Source organism: Dama dama, chromosome 1, assembly GCF_033118175.1.
Source record: "Dama dama isolate Ldn47 chromosome 1, ASM3311817v1, whole genome shotgun sequence".
NCBI lineage: Eukaryota > Metazoa > Chordata > Mammalia > Artiodactyla > Cervidae > Dama > Dama dama.
This window is the reverse complement of record NC_083681.1, coordinates 49,863,141-49,879,684: the sequence shown is the minus strand read 5'-3', so window position 1 is coordinate 49,879,684 and position 16,544 is coordinate 49,863,141. Positions and strand designations below refer to the sequence as shown.

The 16,544-nt window shown below is 40.8% G+C and overlaps 1 pseudogene; it reads left to right on the top strand.

Moving 5' to 3' along the window:
• The first annotated feature begins 11,063 nt into the window (after positions 1-11,063).
• On the top strand, positions 11,064-13,355 carry LOC133054457 (endogenous retrovirus group K member 8 Env polyprotein-like; annotated as a pseudogene).
• The last annotated feature ends 3,189 nt before the right edge of the window (positions 13,356-16,544 follow it).

The window sequence follows — 16,544 nt, the reverse complement described above, 5'->3', positions numbered from 1 at the left end:
ATCCTTTGGGTCCAAGTGCTACTCGTGTGTGTTGTATGGCCTCCCTGGAATCCGCAGCTAGTCTAAGGACACCACGCAGAAGTCAGAAGGGCCTTTCTGGAGGAGGGATGAAGAATCTTCTTGGGACTAGAACTCAGTCTGCCTGTCACTCTTTAAGGAAGTTTGACGTCCTTCCAGCACTTGAAGTGGAGGTAGAGTCCTGAATTAACCTTGAGACAGACAAATGGCTGTTACCTCCAGACGAGGCACTGCAGCCTTCGCCCCAACTCTGTTCACAGTATGAGGGAAGGACCCCAGGGACTTGAGTGGAGCCGCGCATGGCCTTTACATCTTTCTGAACCTAGACTTCCCAACCTAAAATCCTGTTTCTTAGGAAGAAAACCTGATTTCTCAGTTTGGCTTATCTCCTGCTTTGTCCTCACGGGCTTCTAATGGGTTGTGGGGTATCATGCTTTAGGACATGTTACAAAATCTGGCCTTTGAAGCTCCAGTGGCTTGAATTTGCAAGACTGCTTGATAACATACCCACTGTGTAAACTTGAACAAGTTGCTTCACTTCCTCGAGCCAAAAGTGGGAATAATACCTATCTCTTGTAGTATTATAAAGTATCAATTGTTATAATTGAGATACTGTATATAAAGGGGCTAGTAAGGAAACAATCATACCAGGTACTTAAATAGCATTGTTATTACCATCACTATTTTCTTTTTGTTTTACCCTGGGAGGTTTAAACCTGGGAGAGACACCCTTAACTCCCTCCTTCAGACCAGAAGCCAATATGATGAGGGCAGTGGCTATCAAGTAGAATCAACACAGAAAGAATCTAAGTTTTACTCTTACTCTCCAGAGGATTCTACTTCTCTGGAACCTGAGGGAAAGCTAGAGACTTCTAGAAACTTACTCCCCACCCTCTCTTTAAACTTTACTTTAGATATAAAACTGCTTGTAGTTGCTTTGATATATAGTATGTCTTCCAAACCTGTGCACAGGTTATACACACAACCCAGGAAAAGGAGAACTTTCACTCCACACAGGTTCATATCTAGCTTTTGAAACTCTGGTTCAGTAACCCCCCTGCCCAGGTGAGCCCTGACTTTGGAGTTTAACAGGTGAGCTATGGCTTGAAGGCTCTTTGCTGGGGAACCTGATCCCATAGTGCTGAGTGTATGGGAGCAGAAGGCAATGCCCACACACACCTGTTGGGAGACCTCTTGTTGAGCCAGAGACAATGTTCATGCTAAGATCCCTCCTTCCTGGACTTCTCCTGGGAGTGGTTCTTTGCCCCCCTTTTCTATTTTCCCCACTTTGACTAATTTGTGTTGTGTGCTAATTGTGTATAATAAACCAAGGTGACCTATGTTGTACATGATTTCTGCATGGTGTTTAGAAATAACTATTCACTAAGTCAATGCATTTGAATTGAGTCATATTAAAGCTTAAAGTAAGGTTTCTCCCTTTAATAGATTTTACAGACCAACTCAAGACAATCTTTCTAAACTGATGAAGAGGTACAGAAGAGCGTTAGAGATTATTAACTTTCTCCATAGACTATATCTTAAGTACATTAAATCAGATTTGTAATCAGCTTTGAAAGCAAACATTATCTGTGCTAATTCTAACACTGTCTGGGACAGGGCATTGTGGACCAAGAATGAGATACTAATAGCAGACTGAACTCTACAAAACAAAGGAAAACATTGTTTTTTAATATCTTTAATATTATTTAATATCTTTAATATCTTTTTAATTTGTATTTTATTAAATACACTTAAATACAAATTTAAATATTAAATACACTTCATTTAACTAACAATTGACTAACTGTTTCAGATGTACAGCAAAGTGACTCAGCTATATGTATATATGTATCTTTCAGATTCTCTTGCACTTTAGGATATTACAGAATATTGAGGAGCATTCCTTGTGCCACACAATAGGTCTTTGTTTGTAATCTACTTTAAATACAATAGTATATACATATCAATCTCAAACTCTCAATCTATTCCTTCCCCCCAGTGTTTCTCTCCTGGTAACCATAAGTTCATTCTCTAAGTATGTGAGTCATTCTATCCTGTAAATTCATTTGTATCACTTTTTTAGACTGCGTGTGTGTGTGTGTGAAGTCATTCAGTCATGTCCAACTCTGCGACCCCATGGACTGTAGCCCATCAGTCTATGGGATTCTCCAGGCAAGAATACTGGTTGTGGGTTGCCATTTCCTTCTCCAGGGGATCTTCCCAACCCAGGGATCGAACCCAGGTCTCCTGCATTGCAGGCAGACGCTTTATCCTCTGGGCCACCAGGGAAGCCCTATATATAGGCAATATAATATTTTATCTGTCTGATTTCACTTAATACAATAATCTCCAGGTCCATCCATGTTGCTGCAAATGAAATTATTTCATTCTTTTTAACAGCTGAGTAATAACCCACTTTTTACATGTATCACATCTTTATCCATTCCTCTGTCAATGGACATTTAAGATGCTTCCATGTGTTGGTTATGGTAAACAGTGCTGCAGTGAACATTGTGGTAAATGTATCCTTTTGAACTATGTTTTTCTCTGGATATATGCCTGGGAGTGTGATTTCTGGATCATATGGTAGCTCTATTTTTTTTTTTTTTTTAGAGTACTGTTCTCCACAGTGTTCTCCATAGTGACTGTACAGTTATATTCCCATCAACAGTGTGGGAGGGTTCCCTTTTCTTCACACCCTCTCCAGGATTGCTACATTCTAATTGGTGTGGGGATCTGCCTCAGTGGAAGTTGTTCTGCCTGCACAAGAGTGGCTCCCTGGCCAAAGTGGGTTTCCTGTCAGGTACAGAGGGAGAGACCGTCCTTTCCCTCCAGTGGTTTCCTCCTCCTTCAGCTCCCACCTGAGTTGGTAGGGGTGTGTCAGTTGCTATCAAGTTCCCTAGCCCCTGCATTTCCCTCCATGTAACATTAGCAGTGCTGTTGTTTATTCACTGTAGTTTTGATTTGCATTTCTCTAATAATTAGCAATGCTAAATACCTTTCCATGTTCTGGTTGGCCATCTGTATGTTTTCTTTGGAGAAATATCTATTAGGTCATCTTCTCATTTTCTGATTGGGTTGTTTTATTGATATTGAACTGCATGAGCTGTTTGTAAATTTTGGAGACTAATCCTTTGTTGGTTGCATTGTTTGCAAATATTTTCTCCCATTCTGTGGGTTGTCTTAAAAAAAAAAAAAAAAGATTTGGAAATAAAAAAAAACTTGTCTCTTCAACTTTTCCTGTATATCTGGGGTTCTCTGAGCCACAAAGGATCTGGTTAACTAATTTGAAATTTGTCAGATTATCTTGACCCAGACCTGCATATTGTGTGTGTGTGCCTTGTGTGTGCTCAGTCATATCTGACTCTTTGCAACGCCACGGGCTGTAGGCCGTGCTCCCCCCACCCCCGGCCCCGCCCAAGGCTCCTCTGTTCATGGAATTGTCCAGTCATGAGTACTGGAGTGAGCTGCCATTTCCTCCTCCAGGGGATCTTCCCCACTCAGGGATCAAACCCAGGCATCTCCTGCATTGGCAAGTGAATTGTTAGCTGTTGTGCCACCTGGGAAGTCCTGCAATGTTCTCTCAAGTCTGAGGGATTTTCTGGTGGCTTTGGACACATTTCTTCCACCTTATGAAAACTTCTTCAACACTCCTTTACAGAGCCCCACCAAGATGCCCTCTCTTTAATGCTTAGTTAAAGCTTTCTCTTCTAGGACATAGAATTCATGTCATTTATGTCTTACTCTGGATCTGTGGTGGGAATTGCATTTTTCTGGCGCTCAGGTAGGATTCCCGGCAGCAACATGCAGTGTATCTGCCTCTTCCAGGCTTTTTCTAGCACCATTTCCCTCTCTTCTTCGGTCAACATGGTAGTTAGTACACTTTGAACATCAGCCCAACTTGAGTTGTGGGTCTCAGAGATGGAGAATAAGTTTTCTGTCTTTTAGGGTCATTCAATAGCTTGGCATATTTTTCTAGGTGAACAAGTCTGATGTGACAAACGAGAGTGAAAATAAAGCATTGGGGGCGGGGGTGTTGGTAGAAGAGCATATCCACACAAATCCTGCTGCGTGATCTTGGGCATTTATTCTTAGAGTGGCAATCCGCCTCAGCGGGAACTGTTCTGTCCGAACAAGAGTGGCTCCCTGGCCAAAGTGGGTACCCTATCAGGTACAGGAGGGAGAGACTGTCCTTTTTTCCCGCAAGTGGTCTCCTCCTCCTTCAGCTCCCACCAGAGCTGGTAGGGGTGTGTCAGTTACTATCAAGTCCCCTAGGCCCTGCTTTTCCCCATTCTGCCCTGCATGCAACAGCAGCAGTGCTGTTGTTTGTCTGCTAAGTCATGTCCAGCTCTTCTACGACACAATAGACTATAGCCCGCCAGGCTCCTCTGTCCATCGGGTTTTCTAGGCAAGAAATACTGGAGTGGGTTGCCATTTCCTTTTCCAGGGGATCTTTCCCACCCAGGGATTGAACCCACATCTCCTGCATCACAGGTGGATTCTTTATCACTGAGCCACCTGGGAAGCCATGTCAGTGCTATAGGAGCATTTGTTTGTTCAATTTGTTCATCACTTAAATTCCTGAAAATTGGATACAACTTTAATATTTGCTTATTGGAGGGATTTCTTTTTTTGTATCATAATTTTGGTCATGTTACATTTTCTCTGAGGTTTCCCTTTGATACATCATAAAAGTTTATACATAAGGAACTTCATTTTTATTCCCTTTCACAAAACAAAACAGTTATAGTAGAAGGAATACAATTTAGAGAGACGTTAGGGGGCCATTTTTCTCCAGATCCTAGGGAGCACTGAGGCCAAGCATTATTTGAAGAGAACACTAGTTTATTTCTTTTCATGGGTACATAACTAAAATTCCCAACTCTTCAAAATATACGCTAGACAGCTACAAAATGGGACAGAGCTCTGAGTTACCCAGTGTTAGCTGTTCACAGCCAGTGCTGTCAAATAGCAAGTGAGTAACTACAAGGAGATCTGTTGGGGTTACAGATTCCATAGTGTGATAGGGAATAATCCCACCCAAATCAATACCCCATCACAGACAGAGCTAAATGACTAAGAGAAAAAATATCACATGCAGAGCCAGTGCATATGAGCTCTGATACTTATCAGAGGCATCTCAACAAGCAAGGGGCTTATTTTCTTGATCACAAAGTCAAAAGCAGCATCAGCCAATGATGTCAATGGCCCCAAGCACTTAGGACTGTTCATGAGAAAAAGGTTCTTATGCATCTTCTGTACAGAACCTGAGAACCGCCACTAGCCAGTGCCAATGTGCCATGGGCGAATGCCCACTCAGGATGGTAGTGCCTTTGTCATCACCAAAATTGTTGCCAAACCAGTTTCACTCACCTGACACACAGCAGAGCTAATCTACTGACACAGGGTTGTGATGAAGAAAATCACAGTGTTTATTTGCAGAGCACAGAGCAAAGAGAATAACCAGCTAATGCTCAAAGACCCCAATCTTTCCAATGGCTTTCAGGAAAGGGGTTTTATAGACTGAAAGTAAAGGTAAAGGGTCTTAAGTTAATGATCAGCTTATGGGTTCTTCTTATTAGTTGGGTCATAAGCAAAAAATATTCATGGTATTTTGGTCATCACTCTTCTTGCTCCAGATTGACTGGGTCTCTGTGGGCCCTGGTCAGCAGTTTCTATCCAGTAGGACCCTGGTTTCTGTAAAAATGACTCAAGTATGTGTATGTGTTAATTGCACAGTTGTGTCTCTTTGCCACCCCGTGGACTGTAGCTCACCAGGCTCCTCTCTCCATGGAATTTGCCAGGCAAGAATACTTGAGTGGGTTGCCATTTCCTTCTCCAGGACTCAGGTATATGTGCCAGATTGTTAGCTATACCCTTTGGGGAGAAACTAGGAGTCTCGTGACTGTTTCTGTGGTTGTGTTGTTCAAACTATTACTTTTCTTGCTTGACTGTTCTTTTTTTCTGCATTTCCTCACTTCTCTAATAGCTAGTCAAGTTTGCTCTTTGGAATTCAGAAGGTCTAGGAGACTAATTGGGCTTCTCAGATAGTGCTAATGGTAAAGAATCTGCCTGCCAATGCAGAAGATTTAAGAGATGAGGGTTCGATTGTTGGGTGGGGAAGATCCCCTTGAGGAGGAAACTTCCAGGTTGCATGGCAACCCGCTCCAGTATCCTTGCCTGGAGAATCCCATGGACAGAGGAGCCTTGCAGGCTACAGTCCATAGGGTTGCAAAAGAGTTGGACACAACTGAGCGACTAACACACAAGAGACTAAAGGTTTTTTTTTTTTAAAAAAACAAAAACAAGCAGGAATCATAGACAAGCTTGTATGTGGGAAGTCCCTACAGGGTCCTGGTTGACTTCAAATTTATGCGTTGATTAATCTAACTAATTGTTGTCCCTTGCATTTCCTGGTCAGATTTCATTATACTCTTTGCCTTCCAATTGCTTTGCAATGCAGGGGAAGCAGGAGATGCGGGTTCAATTTCTGGGTTGGGAAAATCCCCTGGAGGGAGAGTATGGCAACCCACTCCAGTATTCTTGCCTGAAGAAATTCCATGGACAGAGGAGCCTGGTGGGCTGCAGGCCATAGGTTCTTTCAGAGTCAGACACGAATGAAGTGACTTAGTGTGTGTGTTACCAACACACACATGGGCTTCCACTCTGTAGCACTCATATCCAAAAACACATACCCCAAACTGGTTATTCTCACAGTGCATTTTAGTAAAGATTCTTCAGTAAGCTGGTACTGATCCACAAAGTAACAGTTCGTTGACACCATACCTTCTGTTTTAGTAGTTCCTTTGTTCCGTTGTTGTTGTTTGGTCACTTAGTTGCATCCTACTGTTTGTGGTCCCATGGATTGTAGCATGCCAGGCTCCTCTGTCCTCCACTATCTTCCAGAGTTTGCTATAATTCATGTCTATTGAGTTGGTGGTGCACCTCAACCTCTGCCACCCCCTTCTCCTGCCTTCAATCTTTCCCAGAATCAGGGTCTTTTCCAATAAGTTGATTCTTCCCATGAGGTGGCCAAAGTATTGGAGCTTCAGCACCAGTCCTTCCAATGAATATTCAGGGCTGATTTCCTTTAGGATTCACTGGTTGGATCTCCTTGCAGTCCAAGGGACTCTCAAGAGTCTTCTCTAGCACCACAGTTCAAAAGCGTTGATTCTTTGGCCCTTCCCCTAACTTGATTAGCATCATGGTGTCCTTATAGTTGGTATTTCTAACTACCTTTTCCCACTATTCATTCCATATTAACTGCCTTCAGCATGCACCTCAGCTTTTCATGGTTTTTTACTTAGTAGAATAATCAAACTTTATTACTATAGAATATGGTCCATTAGTAGTCCTGCCTGAATTGAGTTATTACTGTTTTCTATTGGGGGGCTTCCCCAGTGGCTCAGTGATAAAGAATCTGCCTATAATGCAGGAGCCGCAGGAGACACGGGTTTGATCCCTGGGCTGGGAAATTCCCCTGGAGGGGAGGGCATGGCTACCCACTCCAGTATTCTTGCCTGGAAAATTCCATGGACAGAGGAGCCTGGGTGCCCACAGTCCAGGGGTTGCAAAGAGTTGGACATGACTGAAGCGATTTGGCAAGTTTTCCCGTGACCTTAATCACAGGGCATGGTAATACCAAGAGACACCCTAAGGAATCTCCTGCATATGCAGATAAATTTTCTTACTTGCATTGTGGAGTAATAGACCATTTACGCCTTGGTAGTAATGATCAATCACCCCAGTTCACACAGTAATTCCCTACTTTGCCTTTTGATTCAGATGTCAGCTCCAAGTGACCAGGTGGTGGTCTTAACTTTCAGTTCAATGGAATCATTGTGTGTCCTTGCCAGGGTCTAGTCCCGGCAGGACCCGGGCAAGTGGTACCACGAACAGGGAACCCGAAGGTAAGCCCCCTCATTGTTCAGTCTTTGGGATGGCTAGGACCCCACTAGGGCGCCGCGGGCCCCCCTGCATAAGACAGGTAGGGTGAGGAAGGTGGGTAGGTTTTCTTTAGGGCCCCACTAGGGCACTATAGGCCCCCCTGCATAAGAAAGGTAGGGTAAGGAAGGTGGGTAGGTTTAAGGTTCCTTCTTTTCTAAGATTAAGATCCTCTCCTTTTTCTCCTTCTTCTAATTAGTAACAAAAATGGGTAACAGTGAGTCAAAGGAAAGACAGCTTTTTATTGGGGTTATATTGCAGCTATTAAATAAAAGAGGTATTAAAGTAAAAAAGGCTAGTGTTCAATCTTTTTTCACATTTGTACAGGAGAAATGTCCTTGGTTTCCAGAAGAGAGCAGTTCTCCTGGGTTTCCTTACCCTCCTGCTCTCCACCTGGGTGCACTTCCCAATGGAGTCTCTTGCTTTGTCAGCACATGTGCCTCCTCGGACAATTCATTTTCGAGTGTTAGACAAGAGCCCAGTTTTGGGCCCTGGAAGGGGTCCCCCTTCCTGCAACTGGTGGGGACTCTTCTTTGCTGATACTGACATCCTGACTACTTGGGGTACTCAGGGGCGAGCTTGCCTGCCAATGGACCAGACCCAGCAACCGCAACTTGGACACTTTTGTCCCTGGTCTCCTGCTGACACGGACAACTGGCCAGAGTGCCCTGACTGGTAAGGAACAAGAGACTTGATTGACCTCTCTCCCCTTCCCTCTTTCTTTCCTCTCCTTAGCCCTTCCCATCCTTCCCGTTTTTCTAGTCCCCCGGTCCTGAACGCAGGAATCTGAAAAGCCTTTAAAAATTTTATTTACTTCAACTTTTTTTTATAAACTAGTAAATTTCTTATTGTAATATCTAATTCATGACCAAACTTAGAAAATGAAGCTAGATCTTGCACTGTGTCTGTCTAAATATGTCTTGGTATGTCTTTGTCTCTGGGTAATATTTTTTAGGTTAATTTGTAAATGTGCTCTATTTAATTGGCTTAAAGAAAGGTAAGCACTTACAAATCAAATAATTCTAAATTAAACAATAAATTCCAGGTTCAGGTGAACTGGGAAATATTCAGTATTAAATACCTGATATTAATGTTTGTTTGTTGACCTATCTAATATAGATATGTCTTAGAGTAATTAACATCAAGTAGAATATTTTCATTGTACCTAGGTTTAATATAAGTATTATATCTGTTACAAGTTTGTCAACAAAGAAATTACCTCGAGTGAAGAAACTTCTAAAAAGTGTAAATGAGATATGAGTTTGTATATAAACTCTATTAAGAATAATTATTCTTTAGGAATATCTGTCTACAATAGTTTCTCCAGACTGGCGTAACTTGAATTTCTAAGGGTTGTGCTAAACTAAGTATTGCCAGTCTATTGAATAATTAGGTCATTTCCAAATAAAATAAGATTTTGAAACATTTACTACTAAACACTGATTTCCTTTTACAGAAAAACTAAAGAGATTTGGGACTACAAATGAATAATGTTTGATGCCATCCTGAGATGTTCACTAGAATTTTTTTTTTTTTTAGAAATTATCACTGGTATTTATGTTCACCAATCTATAGAATGCTAATATAAAAGTCAATTCTTGGTTGCTTAAGGAAAGTAAGATGTGTGTGTTCAGTAAAGAAGGTATGAGGAATGAAGTTACATTTTATGAAGGAAAAAGGAAGTAGGTCTGACTTACAGTTGGCTGTTTCAGGATGGGAGAACAAAGTAATGGGTACAGAAAGTGTTAAGAAGGTTTGATGGAAAGTGCACTCCAAGGGAAGAGTTTTGTGCATAAATACAAGTTTTCTTGAGACGTTGAACTGCCTTTGATAATGGATTTTAAGTGTCTTTACCTCTGAAGTGATCTGTTCTATGTTTACCTTTGAAATCTTATTTACTTTGGCTAAGTAAGTATATTATTTCACAGTGATCTATATGATTCTACCTAACAGAGTACTATAAACCCTTTTGATATTTATTGACAAAACTGCCTAAATAACTTGACTTCTAGCTGACTTTGGGATGCTTCAGAGGGCCCCTGAGACATCCCAAAGAGCTATTAAACTACCCGAGTTCATTTGACGTGTTGAATTGCATGGGAATTATTGTTGGAGAAGTGATACATCTTCTCAGGTTATATTGTATGGTTGATGTTACTTATATAGATATCCTAAAAATTATGTGAAATTCATGAAAATCTGATATGTCCTGGTGAAATGTTGTCAGTTATAATTTTAGTTATCATGTTAAAGTGTTACAAGTCACATCGATGACCAGGCTACTTTGTCAATTACAATTTAATTAGATTTTAAACATGCCTTGTATGGTTTCACTCTCATGCCTTTAGAAAAATACTGCTAGTTCTTAAAGATTTATAAAAAAGACTTTTCTAAGATTAACTGAAAAATTTTGTTTGTTTGCTATCTGGTAACAGACTGGAATTTAGTCTACTCTCTATGTTAAGAGAAAAATTTTCTTAGAATGAATCTTTCAATAACAGATTATGAATTTCTTTGCCTTTAAGTGATTTATATTTGTTTTTAAAATCTTTTGATACTTTAGTAAAGTAAGTAAGTGTTATTTAAGATTATAGTACATGTAAAAGCTCATTCTGCTTCTACCAAAAATAACCCCTCATTGTTAGACTTGTGCTATCCTAATGTCTTAAAACTGACAACGTCCCTGCTTACACTTCTAAATCTTTTCAAGACTTTTGTACAAGGTTTCATATAAAATATAGCACAGGTATCCCTTATAACCCACAGGGACAAGCCATCATAGAAAGAGCACATCAGACCCCAAAAACTCAAATTTTAAAACTACAGGAAGGTGAATTTAAGTATAGTTCCCCTCACCAGATTCTACAACACACTCTTTTTGTGGTAAACAATCTAAACACTGATTCATTTGGGGTTACTGCAATGCTCCGACATTGGAGTCCAGAGCAGCAGAGTACAAAACCTCTGGTTAATTGGAAAGACGTTTTTTTCAGGACAATAGAGGGATCCTGACCCATTACCAACCGGCAGCCGAGGGTATGCTTGTATTTTTCCACAGGGTGCTGACTCGCCGATTTGGATTCCGGACAGACTGATTTGCCATGTCGCAGTCCCCCAGACATCTGGTTCCCCCACTGCTTCGACCACAAAAGAGGAAGGACACTCCTCTGCCCCTGCCTGCGCCGCCCACCTGGAAGGTCCAGCAGACTCTGAAACAACCGGCAGCGGAGATCCCAGAACAAACGGTAGATCCACCCATTAAACAGATATCACAGTTTTGCCTAAAAGACTGTAATCCTCCTACTCCTTTACATCGTAGAAGACCACCAGGACGTCCTACGCGGGCAACTCAACAAGCCTCTATACCCACATAAGGGCAAATTAAGTCACTTTGCCATCAAGCACAGGGAATAGCTTCTCTACAGGGATCTTCAGCCTCTCCTGAAAAGGTTTTTATTGCTATGCTTGCTTTACTTTCTTGCCAGGTAAATGCTACCTTTTTTACATCAGAATATTGGGCATATCTCCCTGATCCCCTGACCTTCCAAGCAGTTACTTGGAACAATGATCCCTATACGGGTCAACACAAACCAGCCCCATCTCTTGGGAGGATCCTATACTTCCTATGACAAAGATCACTATCCCATTAATTTTAACTATACTTTTAGGGGATTAATGGATGACTTTCCCTTTTGCTTTAACTTCCCCCATAGTTATACAAGAGATCTTATCACTCCCTCTAAGAAGGGGTGTGTCGGAGCCTCCAAAAAAGCAATTCTGACAGATTCTCCAGCACCAAAATTTTCAGATAAAACAGGAGATCGGCTGGTTTGGATATTACAGGCCCGTATGCCTGGGGTCCTTGACCCCTATAAATCCTTGTTCCTTAATGTTCCATCAAAATATCCAAATTGTATTGATACTGCTCCTTCAGACGTCATATGGAAAACAGTAGACAACCGCCTTGGATACCCAGTATGGAAATCCTGTACTTATAATTCGAGAATAGATTATAGAATACCGGGAGGCGAAAATTATTCAGTACAAGACTGGAGCAATCCAAACCCAAGTCAGGATCCAATATCTGTTCCTGACTATGCCAATAGGCTTAGCAATTGGAAAGATCATTCCGTCCCTTGGCCGCTGGTGGCCAGCAGATGGCATTATAATCAGTTTGTTCCCCCCATGTTGTCTTATTTTTTTTTTTTTTTTTTTTTTTTTTTTTTTTTTGCTAAACGTGAGAGTTTTATTTCTGTAAGGTAAACTGATAAAAGAAGCATTAACTCGAGAAATAAGTGAGTCAAAGATAAAAAGCCCTCTTGAGTGTATACAACTAAGGGCAAAACCTTTTGGCAACCAGAAATTTGGAGAGCCCTTGCTGCTACCTCCGTTGTTACTTTATCTTGGCCAGAAAACGATTCCATCTATTCTGTGTTGGCTTGTTTACCCTCCCCTTACGTTTTTTTGTTCACTAAAGATTCAAAAAGGCTTCATATACAGATGAACTATTCAGGTAGACCAAATATAGTCTACTGTGAACAATGCATGCTCTCATCCTGTTTAACCCCTCAATATAATATTTGTTCCTTTGTGGTGCTGCAACGCCCACCTTATCTTATGGTGCCGGTCACAGTGAATGCCTATTGGTATGACAATTATGGTTTAGCCGTTCTGCAACAACTGCAAGATTTAATGCGTTCCCGACAGTTTGTGGGACTACTTATTCTAGGGATTTCAGCTTTGATAGCAGCAATCACCTCTGTCACTGTGGCAGTGATATCATTGACTCAACAGGTACATACTGCTCAATATGTCAATGATATGTCAAAAAATGTTTCTGTAGCTCTAGCTATGTAAGAGATTATAGATAGAAAATTAGAAGTAAAAATAGATGCCCTAGAAGAAGCAGTCATGCATATTGGAACTGAGTTGCAGGCTTTAAGGGCAAAGTTAGCATTATCCTGTCACGCCGACTATTGGTGGATCTGTGTAACACCCCTGAAAGTAAATGATACAGATTACAATTGGGAGAAGATTAAAAATCATATTTCGGGTGTATGGAATAGCTCCAGCGTTAGTTTAGATCTTGGAAAGCTTCACGGTCAGATAAAAACCTTAGAGCATTCCCGTCTGGATTTTACTGCTTCAGGGGCTGCTAATGATTTTTTTTCGAACCTTTTCTAACTTGATTAGGATATTTTTTCCAGTAATAAACTATCTTCAGTTATGCTGCCATAGCAGCCCTAGTCCTACTTCTCATTATAATCCTTCCTTGTATTGTCAGAACTCTCCAGCAAAACACTCAAAAGCTCGCGACTGAAATCCATCTGGCTGTCTTAAAAAATAAAAAAGGGGGAGATGCCGGGAGCCAGCACACGAGATCCCACCCATGACAAGGTCATGAGGAGAATACCTGACAAGCAAGGCGGATCAGGATTCCAGGGATTTCAAAAAGCTGCCGCTGGCACTCACCTTAAAGATGACATCTGTCTTTCTGATGCTTGCTTTAATAGACTACTCTCTAATTTATGTGATACAGGCAGAAGGCCTTCCCTGATCTCTTTCCAAATAAGAATCAACTTAGAACTTTAATCAATAAGTATCCTGGGTGGTGGTATCTTATGAGATTATCCAAGATGAAAAGAGTGTTTCAATTTAAACCCCTTTGCTGGCATTCTAGTTTGTTTGGCAAATGCGTTTATGCCCTTGGTACTAATATGCATGACTGCTCATAATACCCTAATCATAAAACAGCATAAGGAACCCAATCATATAAAGGTCCTAATAGACATAGAGCCCTTTGGGGAGTGAGGAAGCCCTATTAGAAAACACAAGAAAAATTATTCTTCATGTCAATGTATGACAAAAACCACTACAATATTGTAAAGTAATTAGCCTCCAACTAATAAAAATAAATGAAAAAAAATTGTTCTAAAAGTGGCTATTGGGTTAACATTTGCTTGCTGTGTTTTTGCTCTTAATGTGCTAAGGTTGTGTTATGGAAACCATTGTTAATATAGTTAAAGATCTAGAAAAATAAGAGCTTAGCCCTAGTGTGGTAACAATGAGATGGTTAATTGTCAGCCAGGAGTGCTAGGCAGAGGCTGCCTCACTGAAGCTGCAGAGTCTGTGTGAGGTAAACCTCTTAGATAAGTTGAACTGACAACTTCTGCAGAAGAATTGACTTTTATGTTAACAAGGTTATACTTCTACTATGTTGTGACATGTTGTGACATGCTGTACTGTTGCCCTATGAGACTGTAATTTTTCTGGTAAGATCACCATAGAAACAAAAAATAGGTTTACATTCACCTGACTTGCATAAAATGTCCATAGGCCCCAAGGCCAGAAGATAATGTACAAGACCCTCATAAACAAAGAAGTATGCAGAAAACACCCTGGTTTCATGAAGGACAAGCTGATAGTTTAACATTACATCTTCCCCTTAGAAATGCACTAACTTAGGGTATAAAAGTGACGGTAAAAAATAAAGCATTGCCAGACTCTGCTGCACACCCCCAGTCTGGTCTCTCTCTCTCTCTCTCTCTCTCTCTCTCTCTTGCGCGCGCGCGCCAACGCCGTTCATCCTGAGGGTACCCCTGGATCCTACTGAGGCTGGGCCCTGGCATGTCCTAGTGGAAGCATCATTTCCTAAGGCTTCTAGGTCAACAAGGCCTAAGATTATGGAAAGAGCAAAAATTTTGCTAATAGTTTATTAGGGGAAATAGTGTCACTCCCACTTTGCCCCTTGATTCCTAGACCTGTGAATCCTGACTATGGGGAAAAAATAGTATTAATACTATATATCAGATGCTGACTCGGAGCATATGCAGCCTTTTGGAGAACCTTCTGAAGCCCTGCAAGGTATTGTTACCTAGTTGGTACTGTATCTGTCCTCAAAAGGCCATGCCACTCTTCTATAAATCTAGCTGCTTCAGGGTGATGGGAAACATGATTAACATTAGTGAATTCCATGAACATGGGATCATTATATCATATATGAACTGAATTCTTACCAGAAGCAATGGAATACCCTAATGGTGGATAAGGCATTCTATAAATCCATAGATGAGTTTGGAAGAGGCCTTCCCTGATAGCTCAGCTGTTAAAGAATCCGCTTGCAATTCAGGAGACCTGGGTTCAATCCCTGGGTTGGGAAGCCCTTGGAGAAAGGGAATGGCTACCCACTCCAATATTCTGGCCTGAAGAATTCCATGGGGAGAGGACTTTGGCAGGCTGCAGTCCATGGGGTTGCAAAGAGTTGAACATGAATGAGCAACTTTCACACAATTTTGGAAAGAGCATTGCATACAGGGAAGGAAAAACCATATCCCAAATATCTATTCCAATAGGAACAAAACACTGACTCCCCCCGCCCCACCACACACGCACTTGCATGATGGAAGCAGTCTAGTGTAATCAAACTTTGCCAGGGTAGCTGGCTCAGATCCTTGAGACCATCATTCTTCATGTGTGCCTACGATGCAAACTGTGACACGACATGGGCCTGGAAGTGCTTTTTCAGAGACTATCGGGTTGCTTGGTTTTTAGAATTGAAGAAACTTATTACTGAAGAAAAAGATCACAAAATAAAAAAATGGCTGTATAAGACACCTTCATGAAAACTGGGTATGAGATTCTTTTACAAAGAACTAACTGAAGGAGTGTTCAAGTATAAGAAACCAAAGCAGAAAGATAAATGGAAGTGGTACCAATTTTAGAATATAAAAGAAGAAATAATGCAATTTCTTTTCTTTAAATATTTGGTCTTGAACTTTCATGAGTTGGAATGCAACAAAGAGCTCACAACTCCATAAGTCAGCTTTTTCCTGGGTTATGTGATAAAACAACTCCCAAATCTAAGTGGTTTACTAAAAAGAAAAAATAAAATCATCTTTGCTCATGTTATAGGAACACTATGGGTCAGCTGTGGCTGTATTCCAGTCTGTGAGTCAGATTCACATCTGCTTCATGTATATTTTCCATCTTAGTCTAGGGTGAAAAAAAGCTCTGGGAACATGATCATTCTTGTAAGCAGAAGAGAAAAGTGAGAGTGACTGAGCCAAGCTACACACACATTTTAACATCTTTTATTATTGTGGCACATTTCAAGACCACTATATTCCACTGGCCAAAGAAAATCACATAGCAAAGATTTAACATTCCTGGAGTGAGAAAAATCCCCTCCCATGGTAGAGGGACAAGAGAATAAATATTTGAACAATAATTCAAACTACCTCAATTACATATTGTAACTCATTTCCTTAGCTTCAGAAGTCTTCATGATGGAACGTTAATTATGGTGTTAATTACTTCATGATGGTGTTAATTATTGTTTCTACATTTCATAGCCTAAAGATGGTATTCCACTCTTTGTTCATTCAATAAATATTACAATTAGTGGTTTTGGAGACAAAAGACGTATATGTGAAGAGTTAGTTACATGATATGTTTGTATAAATGGATGTCAGGAGAAAACGCCTGATAACTGTTAAGTAAAAAGTTGGCCATTAGTATGAGTCTGAAAGGAATTCAGAAACTGACTCAATGGGAGAAATAAGTCTCATTAGACATGGAGCTGT